General features: G+C 57.1%; 10 non-coding genes and 10 pseudogenes across 10 annotated transcripts; all 20 read right to left on the bottom strand.

Moving 5' to 3' along the window:
* Positions 1 to 43: 43 nt before the first annotated feature.
* Positions 44 to 162, bottom strand: LOC147328804 (5S ribosomal RNA). Its single transcript, XR_015129407.1, has one exon. It is a non-coding gene; the product is annotated as a 5S ribosomal RNA (ribosomal RNA).
* A 1,326-nt stretch (positions 163 to 1,488) lies between these two features.
* On the bottom strand, positions 1,489 to 1,607 carry LOC147328803 (5S ribosomal RNA; annotated as a pseudogene).
* Positions 1,608 to 2,245: 638 nt separating this feature from the next.
* On the bottom strand, positions 2,246 to 2,364 carry LOC147328802 (5S ribosomal RNA). Its single transcript, XR_015129269.1, has one exon. It is a non-coding gene; the product is annotated as a 5S ribosomal RNA (ribosomal RNA).
* An 897-nt stretch (positions 2,365 to 3,261) lies between these two features.
* On the bottom strand, positions 3,262 to 3,380 carry LOC147328801 (5S ribosomal RNA; annotated as a pseudogene).
* Positions 3,381 to 4,278: 898 nt separating this feature from the next.
* On the bottom strand, positions 4,279 to 4,397 carry LOC147328800 (5S ribosomal RNA; annotated as a pseudogene).
* A 1,372-nt stretch (positions 4,398 to 5,769) lies between these two features.
* LOC147328799 (5S ribosomal RNA) lies at positions 5,770 to 5,878 on the bottom strand (annotated as a pseudogene).
* A 1,764-nt stretch (positions 5,879 to 7,642) lies between these two features.
* Positions 7,643 to 7,751, bottom strand: LOC147328798 (5S ribosomal RNA; annotated as a pseudogene).
* Positions 7,752 to 8,809: 1,058 nt separating this feature from the next.
* LOC147328797 (5S ribosomal RNA) lies at positions 8,810 to 8,928 on the bottom strand. Its single transcript, XR_015129700.1, has one exon. It is a non-coding gene; the product is annotated as a 5S ribosomal RNA (ribosomal RNA).
* A 1,097-nt stretch (positions 8,929 to 10,025) lies between these two features.
* On the bottom strand, positions 10,026 to 10,144 carry LOC147328796 (5S ribosomal RNA; annotated as a pseudogene).
* Positions 10,145 to 12,076: 1,932 nt separating this feature from the next.
* Positions 12,077 to 12,195, bottom strand: LOC147328795 (5S ribosomal RNA). The gene has a single exon (XR_015129268.1). It is a non-coding gene; the product is annotated as a 5S ribosomal RNA (ribosomal RNA).
* Positions 12,196 to 13,928: 1,733 nt separating this feature from the next.
* Positions 13,929 to 14,047, bottom strand: LOC147328794 (5S ribosomal RNA). Its single transcript, XR_015129267.1, has one exon. It is a non-coding gene; the product is annotated as a 5S ribosomal RNA (ribosomal RNA).
* Positions 14,048 to 16,641: 2,594 nt separating this feature from the next.
* LOC147328793 (5S ribosomal RNA) lies at positions 16,642 to 16,760 on the bottom strand (annotated as a pseudogene).
* Positions 16,761 to 18,908: 2,148 nt separating this feature from the next.
* On the bottom strand, positions 18,909 to 19,027 carry LOC147328792 (5S ribosomal RNA; annotated as a pseudogene).
* Positions 19,028 to 19,686: 659 nt separating this feature from the next.
* Positions 19,687 to 19,805, bottom strand: LOC147328791 (5S ribosomal RNA). Its single transcript, XR_015129266.1, has one exon. It is a non-coding gene; the product is annotated as a 5S ribosomal RNA (ribosomal RNA).
* An 898-nt stretch (positions 19,806 to 20,703) lies between these two features.
* On the bottom strand, positions 20,704 to 20,822 carry LOC147328790 (5S ribosomal RNA). The gene has a single exon (XR_015129769.1). It is a non-coding gene; the product is annotated as a 5S ribosomal RNA (ribosomal RNA).
* A 977-nt stretch (positions 20,823 to 21,799) lies between these two features.
* On the bottom strand, positions 21,800 to 21,918 carry LOC147328789 (5S ribosomal RNA). The gene has a single exon (XR_015129768.1). It is a non-coding gene; the product is annotated as a 5S ribosomal RNA (ribosomal RNA).
* A 901-nt stretch (positions 21,919 to 22,819) lies between these two features.
* Positions 22,820 to 22,938, bottom strand: LOC147328788 (5S ribosomal RNA; annotated as a pseudogene).
* Positions 22,939 to 25,086: 2,148 nt separating this feature from the next.
* LOC147328787 (5S ribosomal RNA) lies at positions 25,087 to 25,205 on the bottom strand (annotated as a pseudogene).
* Positions 25,206 to 25,864: 659 nt separating this feature from the next.
* LOC147328786 (5S ribosomal RNA) lies at positions 25,865 to 25,983 on the bottom strand. Its single transcript, XR_015129767.1, has one exon. It is a non-coding gene; the product is annotated as a 5S ribosomal RNA (ribosomal RNA).
* An 898-nt stretch (positions 25,984 to 26,881) lies between these two features.
* Positions 26,882 to 27,000, bottom strand: LOC147328785 (5S ribosomal RNA). Its single transcript, XR_015129758.1, has one exon. It is a non-coding gene; the product is annotated as a 5S ribosomal RNA (ribosomal RNA).
* Between the last annotated feature and the right edge of the window lie 759 nt (positions 27,001 to 27,759).

Genomic DNA, 27,759 nt, shown 5'->3' with positions numbered 1-27,759 from the left:
CCCTTCTCTGGATCAAAAGCGATTCAATGACATGAAAATGAAAGGCTTACAGCACCAGGTATTCCCAGGGAGTCTCCCATCCAAGTACTAACCAAGCCCAGCCCTGCTTAGCTTCCGAGATCAGACGAGGTCGGGCGTGCTCAGGGTGGTATGGCCGTAAGCTGCTGGCCCCAGCACAATGTCTCAATTTATGGATTCAAGTGATTAGGTGGCAAGTACCTGAAGTTACGAAGATAATCCTATAACCATACCTGCATGTTTGCATAATACCCTAACCCAAAGGCTCAGTTTGGCATTTATCCAACAGCACAGGCCCTGGATTGTTGAAGATGGCCTCAGGAACCAGCACAGGGCCTGGTGTGTTGTACATGGCCACAGCAAGCAGCACAGGGCCTGGTTTGGTGAAGATGGCCTCGGCCAGAAGCACAGGGCCTGGTGTGATATGAGTGGCCTCAGCCAGCAGCCACAGGCCCTGGTGTGGTGTAAGTGGCCTCAGCCAGCAGCAAAAGGGCCCTGGTGTGGTGTAAGTGGCCTCAGCCAGCAGCCACAGGCCCTGGTGTGGTGTAAGTGGCCTCAGCCAGCAGCCACAGGCCCTGGTGTGGTGTAAGTGGCCCCAGCCGGTCACTCAGGCCCTTGTGTGGTGTAGGTTGCATCAGCCAGCAGCCACAGGCCCTGGTGTGGTGTAAGTGGCCTCAGCCAGCAGCCACAGGCCCTGGTGTGGTCTAAGTGGCCTCAGCAAGAGCCACAGGCCCTGGTGTGGTGTAAGTGGCCTGAGCAAGAGCCACAGGCCCTGGTGTGGTGTAAGTGGCCTCAATAGCAAATAAGGCCCTGGTGTGGTGTAAGTGGCCAGAAGCGCAGGGCCTGGTGTGATGTGAGTGGCCTGAGCAAGAGCCACAGACCCTGGTGTGGTGTAATTGGCCTCAATAGCAACTAAGGCCCTGGTGTGGTGTATGTGGCCTCAGGCAGCAGCCACAGGCCCTGTTGTGGTGTAACTGGCCTCAGCCAGAGCCACAGGCCCTGATGTGGTGTAAGTGGCCCCAGCCGGTTACTCAGGCCCTGGTGTGATGTAGGTGGCCTCAGCCAGCCGCCACAGGCCCTGGTGTGGTGTAAGTGGCCTCAGCCAGCAGCCACAGGCCCTGGTGTGGTGTAAGTGGCCTGAGCAAGAGCCACAGACCATGGTGTGGTGTAATTGGCCTCAATAGCAACTAAGGCCCTGGTGTGGTGTAGGTGGCCTAAGCCAGCAGCCACAGGCCCTGGTGTGGTGTAAGTGGCCTCAGCCAGAGCCACAGGCCCTGACGTGGTGTAAGTGGCCCCAGCCGGTCACTCAGGCCCTGGTGTGGTGTAGGTGGCATCAGCTAGCAGCACAAGACATTGGAAAAGAGCCAAAAGCAATGTCGTTAATGTGCCCTCATTAATGGGCAGCTGATTTTGGTCTTTTAATACACCCCTTCTCTGGATCAAAAGCGGTTCAATGACATGAAAATGAAAAGCTTACAGCACCAGGTATTCCCAGGCAGTCTCCCATCCAAGTACTAACCAAGCCCAGCCCTGCTCAGCTTCCGAGATCAGACGAGGTCAGGCGTGCTCAGGGTGGTATGGCCGTAAGCTGCTGGCCGTAAGCTGCTGGCCCCAGCACAATGTCTCAATTTATGGATTCAGGTGATTAGGTGGCAAGTACCTGAAGTTACGAAGACAATCCTATAACCCTACCTTCATGTTTGCATAATACCCTAACCCAAAGGCTCAGTTTAGCATTTATCCAACAGCACAGGCCCTGGATTGTTGAAGATGGCCTCAGGAACCAGCACAGGGCCTGGTGTGTTGTACATGGCCACAGCTAGCAGCACAGGGCCTGGTTTGGTGAAGATGGCCTCGGCCAGAAGCGCAGGGCCTGGTGTGATGTGAGTGGCCTGAGCAAGAGCCACAGGCCCTGGTGTGGTGTAAGTGGCCTCAGCCAGCAGCCACAGGCCCTGGTGTGGTGTAAGTCGCCTCAGCCAGAACCCACAGGCCCTGGTGTGGTGTAACTGGACTCAGCCAGAGCCACAGCCCCTGATGTGGTGTAAGTGGCCCCAGCCGGTCACTCAGGCCCTGGTGTGGTGTAGGTGGCATAAGCTAGCAGCACAAGACATTGGAAAAGAGCCAAAAGCAATGTGATTAATGTGCCCTTATTAATGGGCAGCTGCTTTTGGTCTTTTAATACACCCCTTCTCTGGATCAAAAGCGGTTCAATGACATGAAAATGAAAGGCTTACAGCACCAGGTATTCCCAGGCAGTCTCCCATCCAAGTACTAACCAAGCCCAGCCCTGCTTAGCTTCCGAGATCAGACGAGGTCGGGCGTGCTCAGGGTGGTATGGCCGTAAGCTGCTGGCCCCAGCACAATGTCTCAATTTATGGATTCAAGTGATTAGGTGGCAAGTACCTGAAGTTACGAAGACAATCCTATAACCATACCTGCATGTTTGCATAATACCCTAACCCAAAGGCTCAGTTTAGCATTTATCCAACAGCACAGGCCCTGGATTGTTGAAGATGGCCTCAGGAACCAGCACAGGGCCTGGTGTGTTGTACATGGCCACAGCTAGCAGCACAGGGCCTGGTTTGGTGAAGATGGCCTCGGCCAGAAGCGCAGGGCCTGGTGTGATGTGAGTGGCCTGAGCAAGAGCCACAGGCCCTGGTGTGGTGTAAGTGGCCTGAGCAAGAGCCACAGGCCCTGGTGTGGTGTAAGTGGCCTCAATAGCAAATAAGGCCCTGGTGTGGTGTAAGTGGCCTCAGCCAGCAGCCACAGGCCTTGATGTGGTGTAAGTGGCCCCAGCCGGTTACTCAGGCCCTGGTGTGGTGTAGGTGGCCTCAGCCAGCCGCCACAGGCCCTGGTGTGGTGTAAGTGGCCTCAGCCAGCAGCCACAGGCCCTGGTGTGGTGTAAGTGGCCTGAGCAAGAGCCACAGACCATGGTGTGGTGTAATTGGCCTCAATAGCAACTAAGGCCCTGGTGTGGTGTAGGTGGCCTAAGCCAGCAGCCACAGGCCCTGGTGTGGTGTAAGTGGCCTCAGCCAGAGCCACAGGCCCTGATGTGGTGTAAGTGGCCCCAGCCGGTCACTCAGGCCCTGGTGTGGTGTAGGTGGCATCAGCTAGCAGCACAAGACATTGGAAAAGAGCCAAAAGCAATGTCGTTAATGTGCCCTCATTAATGGGCAGCTGCTTTTGGTCTTTTAATACACCCCTTCTCTGAATCAAAAGCGGTTCAATGACATGAAAATGAAAAGCTTACAGCACCAGGTATTCCCAGGCAGTCTCCCATCCAAGTACTAACCAAGCCCAGCCCTGCTCAGCTTCCGAGATCAGACGAGGTCAGGCGTGCTCAGGGTGGTATGGCCGTAAGCTGCTGGCCCCAGCACAATGTCTCAATTTATGGATTCAGGTGATTAGGTGGCAAGTACCTGAAGTTACGAAGACAATCCTATAACCCTACCTTCATGTTTGCATAATACCCTAACCCAAAGGCTCAGTTTAGCATTTATCCAACAGCACAGGCCCTGGATTGTTGAAGATGGCCTCAGGAACCAGCACAGGGCCTGGTGTGTTGTACATGGCCACAGCTAGCAGCACAGGGCCTGGTTTGGTGAAGATGGCCTCGGCCAGAAGCGCAGGGCCTGGTGTGATGTGAGTGGCCTCAGCCAGCAGCCACAGGCCCTGGTGTGGTGTAAGTCGCCTCAGCCAGAACCCACAGGCCCTGGTGTGGTGTAACTGGACTCAGCCAGAGCCACAGCCCCTGATGTGGTGTAAGTGGCCCCAGCCGGTCACTCAGGCCCTGGTGTGGTGTAAGTGGCCTCAGCCAGCAGCCACAGGCCCTGGTGTGGTGTAAGTGGCCTAAGCCAGTGCCACAGGCCCTGGTGTGGTGTAAGTGGCCTGAGCAAGAGCCACAGGCCCTGGTGTGGTGTAAGTGGCCTGAGCAAGAGCCACAGACCCTGGTGTGGTGTAATTGGCCTCAATAGCAACTAAGGCCCTGGTGTGGTGTAGGTGGCCTCAGCCAGCAGCCACAGGCCCTGGTGTGGTGTAAGTGGCCTCAGCCAGAGCCACAGGCCCTGATGTGGTGTAAGTGGCCCCAGCCGGTCACTCAGGCCCTTGTGTGGTGTAGGTGGCATCAGCTAGCAGCACAAGACATTGGAAAAGAGCCAAAAGCAATGTCGTTAATGTGCCCTCATTAATGGGCAGCTGCTTTTGGTCTTTTAATACACCCCTTCTCTGGATCAAAAGCGGTTCAATGACATGAAAAAGAAAGCCTTACAGCACCAGGTATTCCCAGGCAGTCTCCCATCCAAGTACTAACCAAGCCCAGCCCTGCTTAGCTTCCGAGATCAGACGAGGTCGGGCGTGCTTAGGGTGGTATGGCCGTAAGCTGCTGGCCCCAGCACAATGTCTCAATTTATGGATTCAAGTGATTAGGTGGCAAGTACCTGAAGTTACGAAGACAATCCTATAACCATACCTGCATGTTTGCATAATACCCTAACCCAAAGGCTCAGTTTGGCATTTATCCAACAGCACAGGTCCTGGATTGTTGAAGATGGCCTCAGGAACCAGCACAGGGCCTGGTGTGTTGTACATGGCCACAGCAAGCAGCACAGGGCCTGGTTTGGTGAAGATGGCCTCGGCCAGAAGCACAGGGCCTGGTGTGATATGAGTGGCCTGAGCAAGAGCCACAGGCCCTGGTGTGGTGTAAGTGGAATCAGCCAGCAGCCACAGGCCCTGGTGTGGTGTAAGTGGCCTCAGCCAGAGCCACAGGCCCTGGTGTGGTGTAACTGGCCTCAATGGCAAATAAGGCCCTGGTGTGGTGTAAGTGGCCTCAGCCAGAGCCACAGGCCCTGGTGTGGTGTAAGTGGCCTCAATAGCAACTAAGGCCCTGGTGTGGTGTAAGTGGCCTCAGCCAGCAGTCACAGGCCCTGGTGTGGTGTAAGTCGCCTCAGCCAGCAGCCACAGGCTCTGGTGTGGTGTGGTGTAAGTCGCCTCAGCCAGCAGCCACAGGCCCTGGTATGGTGTAAGTGGCCTCAGCCAGCAGCCACAGGCCCTGGTGTGGTTTAACTGGCCTCAGCCAGCAGCCACAGGCCCTGGTGTGGTGTAAGTGGCCTCAGCCAGAGCCACAGGCCCTGATGTGGTGTAAGTCGCCTCAGCTAGCAGCACAGGGCCTGGTTTGGTGAAGATGGCCTCGGCCAGAAGCACAGGGCCTGGTGTGATATGAGTGGCCTGAGCAAGAGCCACAGGCCCTGGTGTGGTGTAAGTGGCCTGAGCAAGAGCCACAGGCCCTGGTGTGGTGTAAGTGGCCTCAATAGCAAATAAGGCCCTGGTGTGGTGTAAGTGGCCTCAGCCAGCAGCCACAGGCCCTGGTGTGGTGTAAGTGGCCTCAGCCAGTGCCACAGGCCCTGGTGTGGTGTAAGTGGCCTGAGCAAGAGCCACAGACCCTGGTGTGGTGTAAATGGCCTCAATAGCAACTAAGGCCCTGGTGTGTTGTATGTGGCCTCAGCCAGCAGCCACAGGCCCTGGTGTGGTGTAAGTGGCCTCAGCCAGAGCCACAGACCCTGATGTGGTGTAAGTGGCCCCAGCCGGTCACTCAGGCCCTGGTGTGGTGTACGTGGCATCAGCTAGCAGCACAAGACATTGGAAAAGAGCCAAAAGCAATGTCGTTAATGTGCCCTCATTAATGGGCAGCTGCTTTTGGTCTTTTAATACACCCCTTTTCTGGATCAAAAGCGGTTCAATGACAGGAAAAGGAAAGGCTTACAGCACCAGGTATTCCCCCATCCAAATACTAACCAAGCCCAGCCCTGCTTAGCTTCCGAGATCAGACGAGGTCGGGCGTGCTGAGGGTGGTATGGCCGTAAGCTGCTGGCCCCAGCACAATGTCTCAATTTATGGATTCAAGTGATTAGGTGGCAAGTACCTGAATTTACGAAGACAATCCTATAACCCTACCTGCATGTTTGCATAATACCCTAACCCAAAGGCTCAGTTTAGCATTTATCCAACAGCACAGGTCCTGGATTGTTGAAGATGGCCTCAGGAACCAGCACAGGGCCTGGTGTGTTGTACATGGCCACAGCAAGCAGCACAGGGCCTGGTTTGGTGAAGATGGCCTCGGCCAGAAGCACAGGGCCTGGTGTGATATGAGTGGCCTGAGCAAGAGCCACAGGCCCTGGTGTGGTGTAAGTGGAATCAGCCAGCAGCCACAGGCCCTGGTGTGGTGTAAGTGGCCTCAGCCAGAGCCACAGGCCCTGGTGTGGTGTAAGTGGCCTCAGCCAGAGCCACAGGCCCTGGTGTGGTGTAAATGGCCTCAATAGCAACTAAGGCCCTGGTGTGGTGTAGGTGGCCTCAGCCAGCAGCCACAGGCTCTGGTGTGGTGTAAGTCGCCTCAGCCAGCAGCCACAGGCCCTGGTATGGTGTAAGTGGCCTCAGCCAGCAGCCACAGGCCCTGGTGTGGTTTAACTGGCCTCAGCCAGCAGCCACAGGCCCTGGTGTGGTGTAAGTGGCCTCAGCCAGAGCCACAGGCCCTGATGTGGTGTAAGTCGCCTCAGCTAGCAGCACAGGGCCTGGTTTGGTGAAGATGGCCTCGGCCAGAAGCACAGGGCCTGGTTTGATATGAGTGGCCTGAGCCAGCAGCCACAGGCCCTGGTGTGGTGTAAGTGGCCTCAGCCAGCAGCCAAAGGCCCTGGTGTGTTGTAAGTGGCCTCAGCCAGCAGCAACAGGCCCTGGTGTGGTGTAAGTGGCCTCAGCCAGAAGCCACAGGCACTGGTGTGGTGTAAGTGGCCTCAGCCAGCAGCAACAGGCCCTGGTGTGGTGTAAGTCGCCTCAGCAAGCAGCCACAGGCCCTGGTTTGGTGTAGGTGGCCTCAGCCAGAGCCACAGGCCCTGATGTGGTGTAAGTGGCCCCAGCCGGTCACTCAGGCCCTGGTGTGGTGTAAGTGGCCTCAATAGCAAATAAGGCCCTGGTGTGGTGTAAGTGGCCTCAGCCAGCAGCCACAGGCCCTGGTGTGGTCTAAGTGGCCTCAGCCAGTGCCACAGGTCCTGGTGTGGTGTAAGTGGCCTGAGCAAGAGCCAAAGACCCTGGTGTGGTGTAATTGGCCTCAATAGCAACTAAGGCCCTGGTGTGGTGTAAGTGGCCTGAGCAAGAGCCACAGGCCCTGGTGTGGTGTAAGTGGCCTCAGCCAGCAGCCACAGGCCCTGGTGTGGTGTAGGTGGCCTCAGCCAGCAGCCACAGGCCCTTGTGTGGTGTAAGTGGCCTCAGCCAGCAGCCACAGGCCCTGGTGTGGTGTAACTGGCCTGAGCAAGAGCCACAGGCCCTGGTGTGGTGTAAGTGGCCTCAGCCAGAGCCACAGGCCCTGGTGTGGTGTAAGTGGCCTCAATAGCAAATAATGCCCTGGTGTGGTGTAAGTGGCCTCAGCCAGAGCCACAGGCCCTGATGTGGTGTAAGTGGCCCCAGCCGGTCAATCAGGCCCTGGTGTGGTGTAGGTGGCATCAGCTAGCAGCACAAGACATTGGAAAACAGCCAAAAGCAATGTCGTTAATGTGCCCTCATTAATGGGCAGCTGCTTTTGGTCTTTTAATACACCCCTTCTCTGGATCAAAAGCGGTTCAATGACAGGAAAAAGAAAGGCTTACAGCACCAGGTATTCCCCCATCCAAGTACTAACCAAGCCCAGCCCTGCTTAGCTTCCGAGATCAGACGAGGTCGGGCGTGCTCAGGGTGGTATGGCCGTAAGCTGCTGGCCCCAGCACAATGTCTCAATTTATGGATTCAAGTGATTAGGTGGCAAGTACCTGAAGTTACGAAGACAATCCTATAACCATACCTGCATGTTTGCATAATACACTAACCCAAAGGCTCAGTTTAGCATTTATCCAACAGCACAGGCCCTGGATTGTTGAAGATGGCCTCAGGAACCAGCACAGGGCCTGGTGTGTTGTACATGGCCACAGCTAGCAGCACAGGGCCTGGTTTGGTGAAGATGGCCTCGGCCAGAAGAGCAGGGCCTGGTGTGATATGAGTGGCCTGAGCAAGAGCCACAGGCCCTGGTGTGGTGTAAGTGGCCTGAGCAAGAGCCACAGGCCCTGGTGTGGTGTAAGTGGCCTCAGCCAGCAGCCACAGGCCCTGGTGTGGTGTAAGTCACCTCAGCCAGAAGCCACAGTCCCTGGTGTGGTGTAAGTGGCCTCAGCCAGCAGCAACAGGCCCTGGTGTGGTGTAAGTCGCCTCAGCCAGCAGCCACAGGCCCTGGTGTGGTGTAGGTGGCCTCAGCCTGCAGCCACAGGCCCTGGTGTGGTCTAAGTGGCCTCAGCCAGTGCCACAGGCCCTGGTGTGGTGTAAGTGGCCTGAGCAAGAGCCACAGACCCTGGTGTGGTGTAAATGGCCTCAATAGCAACTAAGGCCCTGGTGTGGTGTATGTGGCCTCAGCCAGCAGCCACAGGCCCTGGTGTGGTGTAACTGGCCTCAGCCAGCAGCCACAGGCCCTGGTGTGGTGTAAGTGGCCTCAATAGCAACTAAGGCCCTGGTGTGGTGTAAGTGGCCTCAGTCAGCAGCCACAGGCTCTGGTGTGGTGTAACTGGCCTCAGCCAGCAGCCACAGGCCCTGATGTGGTGTAAGTGGCCCCAGCCGGTCACTCAGGCCCTGGTGTGGTGTAGGTGGCATCAGCTAGCAGCACAAGACATTGGAAAAGAGCCAAAAGCAATGTCGTTAATGTGCCCTCATTAATGGGCAGCTGCTTTTGGTCTTTTAATACACCCCTTTTCTGGATCAAAAGCGGTTCAATGACATGAAAATGAAAGGCTTACAGCACCAAGTATTCCCATGCAGTCTCCCATCCAAGTACTAACCAAGCCCAGCCCTGCTTAGCTTCCGAGATCAGACGAGGTCGGGCGTGCTCAGGGTGGTATGGCCGTAAGCTGCTGGCCCCAGCACAATGTCTCAATTTATGGATTCAAGTGATTAGGTGGCAAGTACCTGAAGTTACGAAGACAATCCTATAACCATACCTGCATGTTTGCATAATACCCTAACCCAAAGGCTCAGTTTAGCATTTATCCAACAGCACAGGCCCTGGATTGTTGAAGATGGCCTCAGGAACCAGCACAGGGCCTGGTGTGTTGTACATGGCCACAGCTAGCAGCACAGGGCCTGGTTTGGTGAAGATGGCCTCGGCCAGAAGAGCAGGGCCTGGTGTGATATGAGTGGCCTGAGCAAGAGCCACAGGCCCTGGTGTGGTGTAAGTGGCCTGAGCAAGAGCCACAGGCCCTGGTGTGGTGTAAGTGGCCTCAGCCAGCAGCCACAGGCCCTGGTGTGGTGTAAGTCACCTCAGCCAGAAGCCACAGTCCCTGGTGTGGTGTAAGTGGCCTCAGCCAGCAGCAACAGGCCCTGGTGTGGTGTAAGTCGCCTCAGCCAGCAGCCACAGGCCCTGGTGTGGTGTAGGTGGCCTCAGCCTGCAGCCACAGGCCCTGGTGTGGTCTAAGTGGCCTCAGCCAGTGCCACAGGCCCTGGTGTGGTGTAAGTGGCCTGAGCAAGAGCCACAGACCCTGGTGTGGTGTAAATGGCCTCAATAGCAACTAAGGCCCTGGTGTGGTGTATGTGGCCTCAGCCAGCAGCCACAGGCCCTGGTGTGGTGTAACTGGCCTCAGCCAGCAGCCACAGGCCCTGGTGTGGTGTAAGTGGCCTCAATAGCAACTAAGGCCCTGGTGTGGTGTAAGTGGCCTCAGCCAGCAGCCACAGGCTCTGGTGTGGTGTAACTGGCCTCAGCCAGCAGCCACAGGCCCTGGTGTGGTGTAAGTGGCCTCAGCCAGAGCCACAGGCCCTGATGTGGTGTAAGTGGCCCCAGCCGGTCACTTAGGTCCTGGTGTGGTGTAGGTGGCATCAGCTAGCAGCACAAGACATTGGAAAAGAGCCAAAAGGAGTGTCGTTAATGTGCCCTCATTAATGGGCAGCTGCTTTTGGTCTTTTAATACACCCCTTCTCTGGATCAAAAGCGGTTCAATGACATGAAAATGAAAGACTGACAGCACCAGGTATTCCCAGGCAGTCTCCCATCCAAGTACTAACCAAGCCAAGCCCTGCTTAGCTTCCGAGATCAGACGAGGTCGGGTGTGCTCAGGGTGGTATGGCCGTAAGCTGGTGGGCCCAGCACAATGTCTCAATTTATGGATTCAAGTGATTAGGTGGCAAGTACCTGAAGTTATGAAGATAATCCTATAACCATACCTGCATGTTTGCATAATACCCTAACCCAAAGGCTCAGTTTGGCATTTATCCAACAGCACAGGCCCTGGATTGTTGAAGATGGCCTCAGGAACCAGCACAGGGCCTGGTGTGTTGTACATGGCTACAGCAAGCAGCACAGGGCCTGGTTTGGTGAAGATGGCCTCGGCCAGAAGCGCAGGGCCTGGTGTGATGTGAGTGGCCTGAGCAAGAGCCACAGGCCTTGGTGTGGTGTAAGTGGCCTCAGCCAGCAGCCACAGGCCCTGGTGTGGTGTAGGTGGCCTCAGCCAGCAGCCACAGGCCCTGGTGTGGTGTAAGTGGCCTCAGCCAGCAGCCACAGGCCCTGGTGTGGTGTAAGTGGCCTCAGCCAGCAGCCACAGGCCCTGGTGTGGTGTAAGTGGCCTCAGCCAGTGCCACAGGCCCTGGTGTAGTGTAAGTAGCCTGAGCAAGAGCCACAGACCCTGGTGTGGTGTAATTGGCCTCAGCCAGCAGCCACAGGCCCTGGTGTGGTGTAAGTGGCCTGAGCAAGAGCCACAGACCCTGGTGTGGTGTAATTGGCCTCAGCCAGAAGCCACAGGCCCTGGTGTGGTGTAAGTCGCCTCAGCCAGAAGCCACAGGTACTGGTGTGGTGTAAGTGGCCTCAGCCAGCTGCAAAAGGGCCCTGGTGTGGTGTAAGTCGCCTCAGCCAGCAGCCACCGGCCCTGGTGTGGTGTAGGTGGCCTCAGCCAGCAGCCACAGGCCCTGGTGTGGTATAAGTGGCCTCAGCCAGCAGCCACAGGCCCTGGTGTGGTGTAAGTGGCCTCAGCCAGCAGCCACAGGCCCTGGTGTGGTGTAAGTGGCCTCAGCCAGTGCCACAGGCCCTGGTGTGGTGTAAGTGGCCTCAGCCAGTGCCACAGGCCCTGGTGTAGTGTAAGTGGCCTCAGCCAGTGCCACAGGCCCTGGTGTGGTGTAAGTGGCCTCAGCCAGTGCCACAGGCCCTGGTGTGGTGTAAGTGGCCTCAGCCAGCAGCCACAGGCCCTGGTGTGGTGTAAGTGGCCTCAGCCAGTGCCACAGGCCCTGGTGTAGTGTAAGTGGCCTGAGCAAGAGCCACAGACCCTGGTGTGGTGTAATTGGCCTCAGCCAGAAGCCACAGGCCCTGGTGTGGTGTAAGTCGCCTCAGCCAGAAGCCACAGGTACTGGTGTGGTGTAAGTGGCCTCAGCCAGCTGCAAAAGGGCCCTGGTGTGGTGTAAGTCGCCTCAGCCAGCAGCCACCGGCCCTGGTGTGGTGTAGGTGGCCTCAGCCAGCAGCCACAGGCCCTGGTGTGGTATAAGTGGCCTCAGCCAGCAGCCACAGGCCCTGGTGTGGTGTAAGTGGCCTCAGCCAGCAGCCACAGGCCCTGGTGTGGTGTAAGTGGCCTCAGCCAGTGCCACAGGCCCTGGTGTGGTGTAAGTGGCCTGAGCAAGAGCCACAGGCCCTGGTGTGGTGTAAGTGGCCTGAGCAAGAGCCACAGACCCTGGTGTGGTGTAATTGGCCTCAATAGCAACTAATGCCCTGGTGTGGTGTAGGTGGCCTCAGCCAGCAGCCACAGGCCCTGGTGTGGTGTAAGTGGCCTCAGCCAGCAGCCACAGGCCCTGGTGTGGTGTAAGTGGCCTCAGCCAGAGCCACAGGCCCTGATGTGGTGTAAGTGGCCCCAGCCGGTCACTCAGGCCCTTGTGTGGTGTAGGTTGCATCAGCTAGCAGCACAAGACATTGGAAAAAAGCCAAAAGCAATGTCGTTAATGTGCCCTCATTAATGGGCAGATGCTTTTGGTCTTTTAATACACCCCTTCTCTGGATCAAAAGCGGTTCAATGACATGAAAATGAAAGGCTTACAGCACCAGGTATTCCCAGGCAGTCTCCCATCCAAGTACTAACCAAGCCCAGCCCTGCTTAGCTTCCGAGATCAGACGAGGTCGGGCGTGCTCAGGGTGGTATGGCCGTAAGCTGCTGGGCCCAGCACAATGTCTCAATTTATGGATTCAAGTGATTAGGTGGCAAGTACCTGAAGTTACGAAGACAATCCTATAACCATACCTGCATGTTTGCATAATACCCTAACCCAAAGGCTCAGTTTGGCATTTATCCAACAGCACAGGCCCTGGATTGTTGAAGATGGCCTCAGGAACCAGCACAGGGCCTGGTGTGTTGTACATGGCCACAGCAAGCAGCACAGGGCCTGGTTTGGTGAAGATGGCCTCGGCCAGAAGCGCAGGGCCTGGTGTGATGTGAGTGGCCTGCGCAAGAGCCACAGGCCCTGGTGTGGTGTAAGTGGAATCAGCCAGCAGCCACAGGCCCTGGTGTGGTGTAAGTGGCCTCAGCCAGAGCCACAGGCCCTGGTGTGGTGTAACTGGCCTCAATAGCAAATAAGGCCCTGGTGTGGTGTAAGTGGCCTCAGCCAGAGCCACAGGCCCTGGTGTGGTGTAAGTGGCCTCAATAGCAACTAAGGCCCTGGTGTGGTGTAAGTGGCCTCAGCCAGCAGTCACAGGCCCTGGTGTGGTGTAGGTGGCCTCAGCCAGCAGCCACAGGCTCTGGTGTGGTGTAAGTCGCCTCAGCCAGCAGCCACAGGCCCTGGTGTGGTGTAGGTGGCCTCAGCCAGCAGCCACAGGCCCTGGTGTGGTGTAATTGGCCTCAGCCAGCAGCCACAAGCCCTGGTGTGGTGTAAGTGGCCTCAGCCAGCAGCCACAGGCCCTGGTGTGGTGTAAGTGGCCTCAGCCAGTGCCACAGGCCCTGGTGTGGTGTAAGTGGCCTGAGCAAGAGCCACAGAGCCTGGTGTGGTGTAATTGGCCTCAGCCAGCAGCCACAGGCCCTGGTGTGGTGTAAGTCGCCTCAGCCAGAAGCCACAGGCACTGGTGTGGTGTAAGTGGCCTCAGCCAGCAGCAAGAGGGCCCTGGTGTGGTGTAAGTGGCCTCAGCCAGCAGCCACAGGCCCTGGTGTGGTGTAAGTGGCCTCAGCCAGAGCCACAGGCCCTGGTGTGGTGTAACTGGCCTCAATAGCAAATAAGGCCCTGGTGTGGTGTAAGTGGCCTCAGCCAGAGCCACAGGCCCTGGTGTGGTGTAAGTGGCCTCAATAGCAACTAAGGCCCTGGTGTGGTGTAGGTGGCCTCAGCCAGCAGCCACAGGCTCTGGTGTGGTGTAAGTCGCCTCAGCCAGTGCCACAGGCCCTGGTGTGGTGTAAGTGGCCTCAGCCAGCAGCAAAAGGGCCCTGGTGTGGTGTAAGTCGCCTCAGCCAGCAGCCACAGGCCCTGGTGTGGTGTAGGTGGCCTCAGCCAGCAGCCACAGGCACTGGTGTGGTGTAAGTGGCCTCAGCCAGCAGCAAAAGGGCCCTGGTGTGGTGTAAGTGGCCTCAGCCAGCAGCCACAGGCCCTGGTGTGGTGTAGGTGGCCTCAGCCAGCAGCCACAGGCCCTGGTGTGGTGTAAGTGGCCTCAGCCAGCAGCCACAGGCCCTGGTGTGGTGTAAGTGGCCTCAGCCAGCAGCCACAGGCCCTGATGTGGTGTAAGTGGCCCCAGCCGGTCACTTAGGCCCTGGTGTGGTGTAAGTGGCATCAGCTAGCAGCACAAGACATTGGAAAAGAGCCAAAAGCAGTGTCGTTAATGTACCCTCATTAATGGGCAGCTGCTTTTGGTCTTTTAATACACCCCTTCTCTGGATCAAAAGCGGTTCAATGACATGAAAATGAAAGGCTTACAGCACCAGGTATTCCCAGGCAGTCTCCCATCCAAGTACTAACCAAGCCCAGCCCTGCTTAGCTTCCGAGATCAGACGAGGTCGGGCGTGCTCAGGGTGGTATGGCCGTAAGCTGCTGGCCCCAGCACAATGTCTCAATTTATGAATTCAAGTGATTAGGTGGCAAGTACCTGAAGTTACGAAGACAATCCTATAACCATACCTGCATGTTTGCATAATACCCTAACCCAAAGGCTCAGTTTGGCATTTATCCCACAGCACAGGCCCTGGATTGTTGAAGATGGCCTCAAGAACCAGCACAGGACCTGGTGTGTTTTACATGGCCACAGCAAGCAGCACAGGGCCTGGTTTGGTGAAGATGGCCTCAGCAAGCAGCCACAGGCCCTGGTTTGGTGTAAGTGGCCTCAGCCAGCAGCCACAGGCCCTGGTGTGGTTTAAGTGGCCTCAGCCAGCAGCCACAGGCCCTGGTGTGGTGTAAGTGGCCTCAGCCAGCAGCCACAGGCCCTGGTGTGGTCTAAGTGGCCTCAGCCAGTGCCACAGGCCCTGGTGTGGTGTAAGTGGCCTGAGTAAGAGCCACAGGCCCTGGTGTGGTGTAAGTGGCCTCAGCCAGCAGCCACAGGCCCTGGTGTGGTGTAAGTGGCCTGAGCAAGTGCCACAGGCCCTGGTGTGGTGTAAGTGGCCAAAGCCAGAGCCACAGGCCCTGGTGTGGTGTAAGTGGCCTCAATAGCAAATAAGGCCCTGGTGTGGTGTAAGTGGCCTGAGCAAGAGCCACAGGGCCTGGTTTGGTGAAGATGGCCTCGGCCAGAAGCGCAGGGCCTGGTGTGATGTGAGTGGCCTGAGCAAGAGCCACAGGCCCTGGTGTGGTGTAAGTGGCCTCAGCCAGCAGCCACAGGCCCTGGTGTGGTGTAAGTCACCTCAGCCAGAAGCCACAGGCACTGGTGTGGTGTAAGTGGCCTCAGCCAGCAGCAAAAGGGCCCTGGTGTGGTGTAAGTCACCTCAGCCAGCAGCCACAGGCCCTGGTGTGGTGTAATTGGCCTCAATAGCAACTAAGGCCCTGGTGTGGTGTAAGTGGCCTGAGTAAGAGCCACAGGCCCTGGTGTGGTGTAAGTGGCCTCAGCCAGCAGCCACAGGCCCTGGTGTGGTGTAAGTGGCCTGAGCAAGTGCCACAGGCCCTGGTGTGGTGTAAGTGGCCTGAGCAAGAGCCACAGGGCCTGGTTTGGTGAAGATGGCCTCGGCCAGAAGCGCAGGGCCTGGTGTGATGTGAGTGGCCTGAGCAAGAGCCACAGACCCTGGTGTGGTGTAATTGGCCTCAATAGCAACTAAGGCCCTGGTGTGGTGTAAGTGGCCTGAGTAAGAGCCACAGGCCCTGGTGTGGTGTAAGTGGCCTCAGCCAGCAGCAAAAGGGCCCTGGTGTGGTGTAAGTGGCCTGAGCAAGTGCCACAGGCCCTGGTGTGGTGTAAGTGGCCTGAGCAAGAGCCACAGGGCCTGGTTTGGTGAAGATGGCCTCGGCCAGAAGCGCAGGGCCTGGTGTGATGTGAGTGGCCTGAGCAAGAGCCACAGGCCCTGGTGTGGTGTAAGTGGCCTCAGCCAGCAGCCACAGGCCCTGGTGTGGTGTAAGTCGCCTCAGCCAGAAGCCACAGGCACTGGTGTGGTGTAAGTGGCCTCAGCCAGCAGCAAAAGGGCCCTGGTGTGGTGTAAGTCGCCTCAGCCAGCAGCCACAGGCCCTGGTGTGGTGTAGATGGCCTCAGCCAGCAGCCACAGGCCCTGGTGTGGTGTAAGTGGCCTCAGCCAGCAGCCACAGGCCCTGGTGTGGTCTAAGTGGCCTCAGCCAGAAGCACAGGGCCTGGTGTGATATGAGTGGCCTGAGCAAGAGCCACAGGCCCTGGTGTGGTGTAAGTGGCCCGAGCAACAGCCACAGGCCCTGGTGTGGTGTAAGTGGCCTGAGCAAGAGCCACAGGCCCTGGTGTGGTGTAGGTGGCCTCAGCCAGCAGCCACAGGCCCTGGTGTGGTGTAGGTGGCCTCAGCCAGCAGCCACAAGCCCTTGTGTGGTGTAAGTGGCCTCAGCCAGCAGCCACAGACCATGGTGTGGTGTAATTGGCCTCATTAGCAACTAAGGCCCTTGTGTGGTTTAAGTGGCTTCAGCCAGCAGCCACAGGCTCTGGTGTGGTGTAAGTGGCCTCAGCCAGCAGCCACAGGCCCTGGTGTGGTGTAAGTGGCCTCAGCCAGCAGCCACAGGCCCTGGTGTGGTGTAGGTGGCCTCAGCCAGCAGCCACAGGCCCTGGTGTGGTGTAAGTGGCCTCAATAGCAACTAAGGCCCTGGTGTGGTCTAAGCGGCCTGAGCCAGTGCCACAGGCCCTGGTGTGGTGTAAGTGGCCTGAGCAAGAGCCACAGACCCTGGTGTGGTGTAAATGGCCTCAATAGCAACTAAGGCCCTGGTGTGGTGTATGTGGCCTCAGCCAGCAGCCACAGGCCCTGTTGTGGTGTAACTGGCCTCAGCCAGAGCAACAGGCCCTGATGTGGTGTAAGTGGCCCCAGCCGGTCACTCAGGCCCTGGTGTGGTGTAGGTGGCATCAGCTAGCAGCACAAGACATTGGAAAAGAGCCAAAAGCAATGTCGTTAATGTGCCCTCATTAATGGGGAGCTGCTTTTGGTCTTTTAATACACCCCTTCTCTGGATCAAAAGCGGTTCAATGACATGAAAATGAAAGCCTTACAGCACCAGGTATTCCCAGGCAGTCTCCCATCCAAGTACTAACCAAGCCCAGCCCTGCTTAGCTTCCGAGATCAGACGAGGTCGGGCGTGCTTAGGGTGGTATGGCCGTAAGCTGCTGGCCCCAGCACAATGTCTCAATTTATGGATTCAAGTGATTAGGTGGCAAGTACCTGAAGTTACGAAGACAATCCTATAACCATACCTGCATGTTTGCATAATACCCTAACCCAAAGGCTCAGTTTGGCATTTATCCAACAGCACAGGCCCTGGATTGTTGAAGATGGCCACAGCAAGCAGCACAGGGCCTGGTTTGGTGAAGATGGCCTCAGCCAGAAGCACAGGGCCTGGTGTGATATGAATGGCCTGAGCAAGAGCCACAGGCCCTGGTGTGGTGTAAGTGGAATCAGCCAGCAGCCACAGGCCCTGGTGTGGTGTAAGTGGCCTGAGCCAGAGCCACAGGCCCTGGTGTGGTGTAACTGGCCTGAATAGCAAATAAGGCCCTGGTGTGGTGTAAGTGGCCTCAGCCAGAGCCACAGGCCCTGGTGTGGTGTAAGTGGCCTCAATAGCAACTAAGGCCCTGGTGTGGTGTAAGTGGCCTCAGCCAACAGCCACAGGCCCTGGTATGGTGTAAGTGGCCTCAGCCAGCAGCCACAGGCCCTGGTGTGGTGTAAGTGGCCAGAAGCGCAGGGCCTGGTGTGATGTGAGTGGCCTGAGCAAGAGCCACAGACCCTGGTGTGGTGTAATAGGCCTCAATAGCAACTAAGGCCCTGGTGTGGTGTATGTGGCCTCAGCCAGCAGCCACAGGCCCTGGTGTGGTGTAACTGGCCTCAGCCAGCAGCCACAGGCCCTGGTGTGGTGTAAGTGGCCTCAGCCAGAGCCACAGGCCCTGATGTGGTGTAAGTCGCCTCAGCTAGCAGCACAGGGCCTGGTTTGGTGAAGATGGCCTCGGCCAGAAGCACAGGACCTGGTTTGATATGAGTGGCCTGAGCCAGCAGCCACAGGCCCTGGTGTGGTGTAAGTGGCCTCAGCCAGCAGCAACAGGCCGTGGTGTGGTGTAAGTCGCCTCAGCCAGAAGCCACAGGCCCTGGTGTGGTGTAGGTGGTCTCAGCCAGCAGCCACAGTTCCTGGTGTGGTGTAAGTGGCCTCAGCCAGCAGCCACAGGCCCTGGTGTGGTGTAAGTGGCCTCAGCAAGAGCCACAGACCCTGGTGTGGTGTAATTGGCCTAAGCCAGAGCCACAGGCCCTGGTGTGGTGTAAGTGGCCTGAGCAAGAACCACAGGGCCTGGTTTGGTGAAGATGGCCTCGGCCAGAAGCGCAGGGCCTGGTGTGATGTGAGTGGCCTGAGCAAGAGCCACAGGCCCTGGTGTGGTGTAAGTGGCCTCAGCCAGCAGCCACAGGCCCTGGTGTGGTGTAAGTCGCCTCAGCCAGAAGCCACAGGCACTGGTGTGGTGTAAGTGTCCTCAGCCAGCAGCAAAAGGGCCCTGGTGTGGTGTAAGTCGCCTCAGCCAGCAGCCACAGGCCCTGGTGTGGTGTAGGTGGCCTCAGCCAGCTGCCACAGGCCCTGGTGTGGTGTAAGTGGCCTCAGCCAGTGCCACAGGCCCTGGTGTGGTGTAAGTGGCCTGAGCAAGAGCCACAGACCATGGTGTGGTGTAATTGGCCTCAATAGCAACTAAGGCCCTGGTGTGGTGTAAGTGGCCTCAGCCAGCAGCCACAGGCCCTGGTGTGGTGTAGGTGGCCTCAGCCAGCAGCCACAGGCCCTGGTGTGGTGTAGGTGGCCTCAGCCAGCAGCCACAAGCCCTTGTGTGGTGTAAGTGGCCTCAGCCAGCAGCCACAGGCCCTGGTGTGGTGTAAGTGGCCTCAGCCAGTGCCACAGGCCCTGGTGTGGTGTAAGTGGCCTGAGCAAGAGCCACAGACCATGGTGTGGTGTAATTGGCCTCAATAGCAACTAAGGCCCTGGTGTGGTGTAAGTGGCCTCAGCCAGCAGCCACAGGCCCTGGTGTGGTGTAAGTGGCCTCAGCCAGCAGCCACAGGCCCTGGTGTGGTGTAAGTGGCCTCAGCCAGAGCCACAGGCCCTGATGTGGTGTAAGTGGCCCCAGCCGGTCACTCAGGCCCTGGTGTGGTGTAGGTGGCATCAGCTAGCAGCACAAGACATTGGGAAACAGCCAAAAGCAATGTCGTTAATGTGCCCTCATTAATGGGCAGCTGCTTTTGGTCTTTTAATACACCCCTTCTCTGGATCAAAAGTGGTTCAATGACATGAAAGGCTTACAGCACCAGGTATTCCCAGGCAGTCTCCCATCCAAGTACTAACCAAGCCCAGCCCTGGTCAGCTTCCGAGATCAGACGAGGTCGGGCGTGCTCAGGGTGGTATGGCCGTAAGCTGCTGGCCCCAGCACAATGTCTCAATTTATGGATTCAGGTGATTAGGTGGCAAGTACCTGAAGTTACGAAGACAATCCTATAACCCTACCTTCATGTTTGCATAATACCCTAACCCAAAGGCTCAGTTTAGCATTTATCTAACAGCACAGGCCCTGGATTGTTGAAGATGGCCTCAGGAACCAGCACAGGGCCTGGTGTGTTGTACATGGCCACAGCTAGCAGCACAGGGCCTGGTTTGGTGAAGATGGCCTCGGCCAGAAGCGCAGGGCCTGGTGTGATGTGAGTGGCCTGAGCAAGAGCCACAGGCCCTGGTGTGGTGTAAGTGGCCTGAGCAAGAGCCACAGGCCCTGGTGTGGTGTAAGTGGCCTCAATAGCAAATAAGGCCCTGGTGTGGTGTAAGTGGCCTCAGCCAGTGCCACAGGCCCTGGTGTGGTGTAAGTGGCCTGAGCAAGAGCCAAAGACCCTGGTGTGGTGTAATTGGCCTCAATAGCAACTAAGGCCCTGGTGTGGTGTAGGTGGCATCAGCTAGCAGCACAAGACATTGGAAAACAGCCAAAAGCAATGTCGTTAATGTACCCTCATTAATGGGCAGCTGCTTTTGGTCTTTTAATACACCCCTTCTCTGGATCAAAAGCGGTTCAATGACATGAAAATGAAAGGCTTACAGCACCAGGTATTCCCAGGCAGTCTCCCATCCAAGTACTAACCAAGCCCAGCCCTGCTTAGCTTCCGAGATCAGACGAGGTCGGGCGTGCTCAGGGTGGTATGGCCGTAAGCTGCTGGCTCCAGCACAATGTCTCAATTTATGGATTCAAGTGATTAGGTGGCAAGTACCTGAAGTTACGAAGATAATCCTATAACCATACCTGCATGTTTGCATAATACCCTAACCCAAAGGCTCAGTTTGGCATTTACCCAACAGCACAGGCCCTGGATTGTTGAAGATGGCCTCAGGAACCAGCACAGGGCCTGGTGTGTTGTACATGGCCACAGCAAGCAGCACAGGGCCTGGTTTGGTGAAGATGGCCTCGGCCAGAAGCACAGGGCCTGGTGTGATATGAGTGGCCTGAGCAAGAGCCACAGGCCCTGGTGTGTTGTAAGTGGCCTCAGCCAGCAGCCACAGGCCCTGGTGTGGTGTAGGTGGCCTCAGCCAGCAGCCACAGGCCCTTGTGTGGTGTAAGTGGCCTCAGCCAGCAGCCACAGGCCCTGGTGTGGTGTAAGTGGCCTCAGCCAGTGCCACAGGCCCTGGTGTGGTGTAATTGGCCTCAATAGCAACTAAGGCCCTGGTGTGGTGTAAGTGGCCTGAGCAAGAGCCACATACCCTGGTGTGGTGTAATTGGCCTCAATAGCAACTAAGGCCCTGGTGTGGTGTAGGTGGCCTCAGCCAGCAGCCACAGGCCCTGGTGTGGTGTAAGTGGCCTCAGCCAGCAGCCACAGGCCCTGGTGTGGTGTAAGTGGCCTCAGCCAGAGCCACAGGCCCTGATGTGGTGTAAGTGGCCCCAGCCGGTCACTCAGGCCCTGGTGTGGTGTAGGTGGCATCAGCTAGCAGCACAAGACATTGGAAAACAGCCAAAAGCAGTGTCGTTAATGTGCCCTCATTAATGGGCAGCTGCTTTTGGTCTTTTAATACACCCCTTCTCTGGATCAAAAGCGGTTCAATGACATGAAAATCAAAGGCTTACAGCACCAGGTATTCCCAGGCAGTCTCCCATCCAAGTACTAACCAAGCCCAGCCCTGCTTAGCTTCCGAGATCAGACGAGGTCGGGCGTGCTCAGGGTGGTATGGCCGTAAGCTGCTGGCCCCAGCACAATGTCTCAATTTATGGATTCAAGTGATTAGGTGGCAAGTACCTGAAGTTACGAAGACAATGCTATAACCATGCCTGCATGTTTGCATAATACCCTAACCCAAAGGCTCAGTTTGGCATTTATCCAACAGCACAGGCCCTGGATTGTTGAAGATGGCCTCAGGAACCAGCACAGGGCCTGGTGTGTTGTACATGGCCACAGCAAGGAGCACAGGGCCTGGTTTGGTGAAGATGGCCTCGGCCAGAAGCGCAGGGCCTGGTGTGATGTGAGTGGCCTGAGCAAGAGCCACAGGCCTTGGTGTGGTGTAAGTGGCCTCAGCCAGCAGCCACAGGCCCTGGTGTGGTGTAGGTGGCCTCAGCCAGCAGCCACAGGCCCTGGTGTGGTGTAGGTGGCCTCAGCCAGCAGCCACAGGCCCTGGTGTGGTGTAAGTGGCCTCAGCCAGCAGCCACAGGCCCTGGTGTGGTGTAAGTGGCCTGAGCAAGAGCCACAGGCCCTGGTGTGGTGTAAGTGGCCTGAGCAAGAGCCACAGACCCTGGTGTGGTGTAATTGGCCTCAATAGCAACTAATGCCCTGGTGTGGTGTAAGTGGCCTCAGCCAGTGCCACAGGCCCTGGTGTGGTGTAAGTGGCCTGAGCAAGAGCCACAGACCCTGGTGTGGTGTAATTGGCCTCAATAGCAACTAAGGCCCTGGTGTGGTGTTGGTGGCCTCAGCCAGCAGCCACAGGCCCTGGTGTGGTGTAAGTGGCCTCAGCCAGCAGCCACAGGCCCTGATGTGGTGTAAGTGGCCCCAGCCGGTCCCTCAGGCCCTTGTGTGGTGTAGGTTGCATCAGCTAGCAGCACAAGACATTGGAAAACAGCCAAAAGCAATGTCGTTAATGTGCCCTCATTAATGGGGAGCTGCTTCTGGTCTTTTAATACACCCCTTCTCTGGATCAAAAGCGGTTCAATGACATGAAAAAGAAAGGCTTACAGCACCAGGTATTCCCAGGCAGTCTCCCATCCAAGTACTAACCAAGCCCAGCCCTGCTTAGCTTCCGAGATCAGACGAGGTCGGGCGTGCTCAGGGTGGTATGGCCGTAAGCTGCTGGCCCCAGCACAATGTCTCAATTTATGGATTCAAGTGATTAGGTGGCAAGTACCTGAAGTTACGAAGACAATCCTATAACCATACCTGCATGTTTGCATAATACCCTAACCAAAAGGCTCAGTTTGGCATTTATCCAACAGCACAGGCCCTGGATTGTTGAAGATGGCCTCAAGAACCAGCACAGGACCTGGTGTGTTTTACATGGCCACAGCAAGCAGCACAGGGCCTGGTTTGGTGAAGATGGCCTCAGCAAGCAGCCACAGGCCCTGGTTTGGTGTAAGTGGCCTCAGCTAGCAGCCACAGGCCCTGGTGTGGTGTGAGTGGCCTCAGCCAGCAGCCACAGGCCCTGGTGTGGTCTAAGTGGCCTCAGCCAGTGCCACAGGCCCTGGTGTGGTGTAAGTGGCCTGAGCAAGAGCCACAGGCCCTGGTGTGGTGTAAGTGGCCTCAGCCAGCAGCCACAGGCCCTGGTGTGGTGTAAGTGGCCTGAGCAAGAGCCACAGGCCCTGGTGTGGTGTAATTGGCCTCAATAGCAACTAAGGCCCTGGTGTGGTGTAAGTGGCCTCAGCCAGCAGCCACAGGCCCTGGTGTGGTGTAAGTGGCCTCAGCCAGCAGCCACAGGCCCTGGTGTGGTGTAAGTGGCCTCAGCCAGCAGCCACAGGCCCTGGTGTGGTGTAAGTGGCCTCAGCCAGAGCCACAGGCCCTGATGTGGTGTAAGTGGCCCCAGCCGGTCACTCAGGCCCTGGTGTGGTGTAGGTGGCATCAGCTAGCAGCACAAGACATTGGAAAACAGCCAAAAGCAATGTCGTTAATGTGCCCTCATTAATGGGCAGCTGCTTTTGGTCTTTTAATACACCCCTTCTCTGGATCAAAAGAGGTTCAATGACATGAAAATGAAAGCCTTACAGCACCAGGTATTCCCAGGCAGTCTCCCATCCAAGTACTAACCAAGCCCAGCCCTGCTTAGCTTCCGAGATCAGACGAGGTCGGGCGTGCTTAGGGTGGTATGGCCGTAAGCTGCTGGCCCCAGCACAATGTCTCAATTTATGGATTCAAGTGATTAGGTGGCAAGTACCTGAAGTTACGAAGACAATCCTATAACCATACCTGCATGTTTGCATAATACCCTAACCCAAAGGCTCAGTTTGGCATTTATCCAACAGCACAGGCCCTGGATTGTTGAAGATGGCCACAGCAAGCAGCACAGGGCCTGGTTTGGTGAAGATGGCCTCAGCCAGAAGCACAGGGCCTGGTGTGATATGAATGGCCTGAGCAAGAGCCACAGGCCCTGGTGTGGTGTAAGTGGAATCAGCCAGCAGCCACAGGCCCTGGTGTGGTGTAAGTGGCCTGAGCCAGAGCCACAGGCCCTGGTGTGGTGTAACTGGCCTGAATAGCAAATAAGGCCCTGGTGTGGTGTAAGTGGCCTCAGCCAGAGCCACAGGCCCTGGTGTGGTGTAAGTGGCCTCAATAGCAACTAAGGCCCTGGTGTGGTGTAAGTGGCCTCAGCCAACAGCCACAGGCCCTGGTATGGTGTAAGTGGCCTCAGCCAGCAGCCACAGGCCCTGGTGTGGTGTAAGTGGCCAGAAGCGCAGGGCCTGGTGTGATGTGAGTGGCCTGAGCAAGAGCCACAGACCCTGGTGTGGTGTAATAGGCCTCAATAGCAACTAAGGCCCTGGTGTGGTGTATGTGGCCTCAGCCAGCAGCCACAGGCCCTGGTGTGGTGTAACTGGCCTCAGCCAGCAGCCACAGGCCCTGGTGTGGTGTAAGTGGCCTCAGCCAGAGCCACAGGCCCTGATGTGGTGTAAGTCGCCTCAGCTAGCAGCACAGGGCCTGGTTTGGTGAAGATGGCCTCGGCCAGAAGCACAGGACCTGGTTTGATATGAGTGGCCTGAGCCAGCAGCCACAGGCCCTGGTGTGGTGTAAGTGGCCTCAGCCAGCAGCAACAGGCCGTGGTGTGGTGTAAGTCGCCTCAGCCAGAAGCCACAGGCCCTGGTGTGGTGTAGGTGGTCTCAGCCAGCAGCCACAGTTCCTGGTGTGGTGTAAGTGGCCTCAGCCAGCAGCCACAGGCCCTGGTGTGGTGTAAGTGGCCTCAGCAAGAGCCACAGACCCTGGTGTGGTGTAATTGGCCTAAGCCAGAGCCACAGGCCCTGGTGTGGTGTAAGTGGCCTGAGCAAGAACCACAGGGCCTGGTTTGGTGAAGATGGCCTCGGCCAGAAGCGCAGGGCCTGGTGTGATGTGAGTGGCCTGAGCAAGAGCCACAGGCCCTGGTGTGGTGTAAGTGGCCTCAGCCAGCAGCCACAGGCCCTGGTGTGGTGTAAGTCGCCTCAGCCAGAAGCCACAGGCACTGGTGTGGTGTAAGTGTCCTCAGCCAGCAGCAAAAGGGCCCTGGTGTGGTGTAAGTCGCCTCAGCCAGCAGCCACAGGCCCTGGTGTGGTGTAGGTGGCCTCAGCCAGCAGCCACAGGCCCTGGTGTGGTGTAAGTGGCCTCAGCCAGTGCCACAGGCCCTGGTGTGGTGTAAGTGGCCTGAGCAAGAGCCACAGACCATGGTGTGGTGTAATTGGCCTCAATAGCAACTAAGGCCCTGGTGTGGTGTAAGTGGCCTCAGCCAGCAGCCACAGGCCCTGGTGTGGTGTAGGTGGCCTCAGCCAGCAGCCACAGGCCCTGGTGTGGTGTAGGTGGCCTCAGCCAGCAGCCACAAGCCCTTGTGTGGTGTAAGTGGCCTCAGCCAGCAGCCACAGGCCCTGGTGTGGTGTAAGTGGCCTCAGCCAGTGCCACAGGCCCTGGTGTGGTGTAAGTGGCCTGAGCAAGAGCCACAGACCATGGTGTGGTGTAATTGGCCTCAATAGCAACTAAGGCCCTGGTGTGGTGTAAGTGGCCTCAGCCAGCAGCCACAGGCCCTGGTGTGGTGTAAGTGGCCTCAGCCAGCAGCCACAGGCCCTGGTGTGGTGTAAGTGGCCTCAGCCAGAGCCACAGGCCCTGATGTGGTGTAAGTGGCCCCAGCCGGTCACTCAGGCCCTGGTGTGGTGTAGGTGGCATCAGCTAGCAGCACAAGACATTGGGAAACAGCCAAAAGCAATGTCGTTAATGTGCCCTCATTAATGGGCAGCTGCTTTTGGTCTTTTAATACACCCCTTCTCTGGATCAAAAGTGGTTCAATGACATGAAAGGCTTACAGCACCAGGTATTCCCAGGCAGTCTCCCATCCAAGTACTAACCAAGCCCAGCCCTGGTCAGCTTCCGAGATCAGACGAGGTCGGGCGTGCTCAGGGTGGTATGGCCGTAAGCTGCTGGCCCCAGCACAATGTCTCAATTTATGGATTCAGGTGATTAGGTGGCAAGTACCTGAAGTTACGAAGACAATCCTATAACCCTACCTTCATGTTTGCATAATACCCTAACCCAAAGGCTCAGTTTAGCATTTATCTAACAGCACAGGCCCTGGATTGTTGAAGATGGCCTCAGGAACCAGCACAGGGCCTGGTGTGTTGTACATGGCCACAGCTAGCAGCACAGGGCCTGGTTTGGTGAAGATGGCCTCGGCCAGAAGCGCAGGGCCTGGTGTGATGTGAGTGGCCTGAGCAAGAGCCACAGGCCCTGGTGTGGTGTAAGTGGCCTGAGCAAGAGCCACAGGCCCTGGTGTGGTGTAAGTGGCCTCAATAGCAAATAAGGCCCTGGTGTGGTGTAAGTGGCCTCAGCCAGTGCCACAGGCCCTGGTGTGGTGTAAGTGGCCTGAGCAAGAGCCAAAGACCCTGGTGTGGTGTAATTGGCCTCAATAGCAACTAAGGCCCTGGTGTGGTGTAGGTGGCATCAGCTAGCAGCACAAGACATTGGAAAACAGCCAAAAGCAATGTCGTTAATGTACCCTCATTAATGGGCAGCTGCTTTTGGTCTTTTAATACACCCCTTCTCTGGATCAAAAGCGGTTCAATGACATGAAAATGAAAGGCTTACAGCACCAGGTATTCCCAGGCAGTCTCCCATCCAAGTACTAACCAAGCCCAGCCCTGCTTAGCTTCCGAGATCAGACGAGGTCGGGCGTGCTCAGGGTGGTATGGCCGTAAGCTGCTGGCTCCAGCACAATGTCTCAATTTATGGATTCAAGTGATTAGGTGGCAAGTACCTGAAGTTACGAAGATAATCCTATAACCATACCTGCATGTTTGCATAATACCCTAACCCAAAGGCTCAGTTTGGCATTTACCCAACAGCACAGGCCCTGGATTGTTGAAGATGGCCTCAGGAACCAGCACAGGGCCTGGTGTGTTGTACATGGCCACAGCAAGCAGCACAGGGCCTGGTTTGGTGAAGATGGCCTCGGCCAGAAGCACAGGGCCTGGTGTGATATGAGTGGCCTGAGCAAGAGCCACAGGCCCTGGTGTGTTGTAAGTGGCCTCAGCCAGCAGCCACAGGCCCTGGTGTGGTGTAGGTGGCCTCAGCCAGCAGCCACAGGCCCTTGTGTGGTGTAAGTGGCCTCAGCCAGCAGCCACAGGCCCTGGTGTGGTGTAAGTGGCCTCAGCCAGTGCCACAGGCCCTGGTGTGGTGTAATTGGCCTCAATAGCAACTAAGGCCCTGGTGTGGTGTAAGTGGCCTGAGCAAGAGCCACATACCCTGGTGTGGTGTAATTGGCCTCAATAGCAACTAAGGCCCTGGTGTGGTGTAGGTGGCCTCAGCCAGCAGCCACAGGCCCTGGTGTGGTGTAAGTGGCCTCAGCCAGCAGCCACAGGCCCTGGTGTGGTGTAAGTGGCCTCAGCCAGAGCCACAGGCCCTGATGTGGTGTAAGTGGCCCCAGCCGGTCACTCAGGCCCTGGTGTGGTGTAGGTGGCATCAGCTAGCAGCACAAGACATTGGAAAACAGCCAAAAGCAGTGTCGTTAATGTGCCCTCATTAATGGGCAGCTGCTTTTGGTCTTTTAATACACCCCTTCTCTGGATCAAAAGCGGTTCAATGACATGAAAATCAAAGGCTTACAGCACCAGGTATTCCCAGGCAGTCTCCCATCCAAGTACTAACCAAGCCCAGCCCTGCTTAGCTTCCGAGATCAGACGAGGTCGGGCGTGCTCAGGGTGGTATGGCCGTAAGCTGCTGGCCCCAGCACAATGTCTCAATTTATGGATTCAAGTGATTAGGTGGCAAGTACCTGAAGTTACGAAGACAATGCTATAACCATGCCTGCATGTTTGCATAATACCCTAACCCAAAGGCTCAGTTTGGCATTTATCCAACAGCACAGGCCCTGGATTGTTGAAGATGGCCTCAGGAACCAGCACAGGGCCTGGTGTGTTGTACATGGCCACAGCAAGGAGCACAGGGCCTGGTTTGGTGAAGATGGCCTCGGCCAGAAGCGCAGGGCCTGGTGTGATGTGAGTGGCCTGAGCAAGAGCCACAGGCCTTGGTGTGGTGTAAGTGGCCTCAGCCAGCAGCCACAGGCCCTGGTGTGGTGTAGGTGGCCTCAGCCAGCAGCCACAGGCCCTGGTGTGGTGTAGGTGGCCTCAGCCAGCAGCCACAGGCCCTGGTGTGGTGTAAGTGGCCTCAGCCAGCAGCCACAGGCCCTGGTGTGGTGTAAGTGGCCTGAGCAAGAGCCACAGGCCCTGGTGTGGTGTAAGTGGCCTGAGCAAGAGCCACAGACCCTGGTGTGGTGTAATTGGCCTCAATAGCAACTAATGCCCTGGTGTGGTGTAGGTGGCCTCAGCCAGCAGCCACAGGCCCTGGTGTGGTGTAAGTGGCCTCGGCCAGCAGCCACAGGCCCTGGTGTGGTGTAAGTCGCCTCAGCCAGAAGCCACAGGCACTGGTGTGGTGTAAGTGGCCTCAGCCAGCAGCAAAAGGGCCCTGGTGTGGTGTA

Source organism: Aulonocara sp. 'chitande type north' Nkhata Bay, linkage group LG5 (genome assembly GCF_057382095.1).
Source record: "Aulonocara sp. 'chitande type north' Nkhata Bay isolate Kocher_YH1m ecotype deep benthic linkage group LG5, A_spYH_male_GT1.1, whole genome shotgun sequence".
NCBI lineage: Eukaryota > Metazoa > Chordata > Actinopteri > Cichliformes > Cichlidae > Aulonocara > Aulonocara sp. 'chitande type north' Nkhata Bay.
Note: the sequence above shows the minus strand (reverse complement) of the source record. Positions and strands in the feature narration are given on the sequence as shown.